Genomic DNA, 2,561 nt, shown 5'->3' on the forward strand with positions numbered 1-2,561 from the left:
TGGTAAGTGGATCTCAGTCTGTTCTGAAGTCTTATTTTCCTGCTCCCAGAAACCCAAGTTTGATGATCAAGTTTCAGTGTGATCACTGTTTCTGAGGCCCTCTTTTGTTGTCTGTCATTGCTCTTCTCATAAAGGGATACACTAATCCTAGATCCTGACCCATTAGCGTGGACCCTCCTCTGTAATAACAGATACTTCTTACTCTAATTTGACATCTGTCTGTAAGAATGAATTGTCTCATATTCCATCCAACTGTTTGGAAGGGCCAACATTTCATTTTAATGCTTTGCTGATTTCTACTTGCCTGGAGTATAACCTGCTATCACTCTGTTGTACTGGGCATGTTGCTTTGGTCTCTATTCATATCTGTGATGAGATCCATTCACCCACATCCTGTTCAGTGATTGAGTCCTTTTCCAAAGTCTAGCCCTTTCTCACCTAAGCTGTATGGCAGTAAGTAGCTGGACTTAACTGGTTTGTTAATTCTGGGAACAGTGAATGCTAATTGGATATCTGAAACTATATTGGCCACTGGAGAGATGAACATAGACAAGACACCATTTCTCTCTTGAAGAAACTCATTCTGGATGACAGAGAGGCAAACAATTGAAATACAATTCTTTAACACCAGGTTCTAAAAACCTTTTTCACCAAGATACAGTACCTTAGGTCAGACGACTGCCCTTCCATAAACATTCATTCTACTAATGTTTGCTCAAAACCTACTGTGTGCCAGCCAGAGGCTCCTTATGAGAACTGTGAATTAGACCCAAACATTCACTGTGGCCCAGAGTGTCTAAAACTTTTACCTCCTGGATACTAATGATTCATGTCTTCTGCCCCTAAGAAATCACCAGGAGACTTTATAGTAACCTCTGAACCTGGCTCCTGCATCTTCAATCGCCAGGTGATCTACCTTGATTGAACCCTGATGACCATATGGGGTTTGTAAGTTCAGTCATTCATTGTTCAGAACCTCTGAATCAAGTATCAACCTATTGCATTTCATCCTTGTGGATTACCTAGAGCCGGATATCCTGAAGAGATGAAAGTTTCATGAGTCAATTGCAGTACTTGTTAGAAAGGTAGGAGACCCTGGTGATAAATCTATCATAGCTTTCAAAAGTCAGCATTATCCCCTGAGTGGCAGAGTTATCTTAATTTTGTGTTTCTGGTGGAAATGACCACCAATGCATCCCTACAGCCTTCTAAACGATCGGAGAGACAACTGAGTGGCTCCCAGAACTGAGTGACTGCCCAAGGACTACTAAAACTTTCTTTACTCTGAGTTGTGAGGGCTTTACGTGGTCTTTGACTGGTGGAATAATACCTGGACCTGATATGGACATAATAGGGATTCCTTGGGACCTCCTAGAGAAATGTGAGATTGCCCTGGTGCCTCTATCCTTAACTTCATAACTAATAGACATTTTGCCAAGCCCTTTCGCTCCTCTCCCCCAATTCTAAATCAGCCCTAGCCTATTAGAGGATAATTCTGAAATAAGCCTGAAAATAATTTCCCTGTTCATCAATGTTCCTGAAATTTCATGAAGATCTGAAGAGAAGAAGCAGGTGTTTGGCTAGGGGAAGGTAGAGAAACCAAGGTGAGGAGAAGGCTCAGAGGCAGTTTTGTCAGCACAGGGCACCCCAGAGACCTGCAGCAAATAGGACTAAAGCACTGGCTCCAGGTACAAGAATGGTCCTACGTGTTCATTTCAGTTGTGCTTCTGAGAGGGAGATTCGGACTCCACCTCTTCCCCTCTTTTACATTCTACCTCACGACATTCTTCACATATTCCAATAAGAAAAAGCATGTTAAAGTGATAAAAATATTTTAAGAAGTTATGTAAATATATTATGAAGATAGATTATAGATTATAGTTCTATCATTTATCATGTTCTCGTTTGCTTATTTGCTGAGAAGCTTTTATGAACTTTCAGTTAATTATTTTTTCCAGGCATCCCCCCTTATTTATCAGCATGCGTGTCTTATTGTCTTATTTAAGTTTTAAAGTATCATTTCCAAGTTAATAAGATGTTTCAGAAATCTAGCTGTGTCCTTTATTTGCTCATAATATTTTGTCCGGAAAAGTTGTTCTTAAAAAACTAAAAGCATTATTTATAAAATTGTGATATGATCAAGGCCAATTGTAAACAAATGTTTGCAGGCCAACAGAACAAGTATGTCTTCCAATACAGGTGACTTTCCCAGTGTGCTGTGATAGTTTCTTAAAGCTGTTATGAATTATTCCATAAACCCATATTTGGAGACTTTTAAAAATGCGATTATTGGCCTGAGAAACCATTTTGTCTCCAAAGGAACATTTGCAGGCTGTCGTGCAAATCTGCATTTGAGCTACTTTCACATTATGATCTTAGTGAATTCTTGACCAGATGGACTTGAACAGCTGCCGCCCATGCCCGGTAAGTCCCTTTGCTGGAGAAGACAAAATAGCTCATTTGTTTGCAGTTCCTTCCTGGAAGTGCACAAGGGCAATTTGCTACATTGTGAATTACTTCTATCAGAGCAACATTTTCCCTGAAAGGCCATAGCTCATTAT

Source organism: Crocuta crocuta, unplaced genomic scaffold (genome assembly GCF_008692635.1).
Source record: "Crocuta crocuta isolate KB4526 unplaced genomic scaffold, BGI_CrCroc_1.0 scaffold154, whole genome shotgun sequence".
Classification (NCBI taxonomy): domain Eukaryota; kingdom Metazoa; phylum Chordata; class Mammalia; order Carnivora; family Hyaenidae; genus Crocuta; species Crocuta crocuta.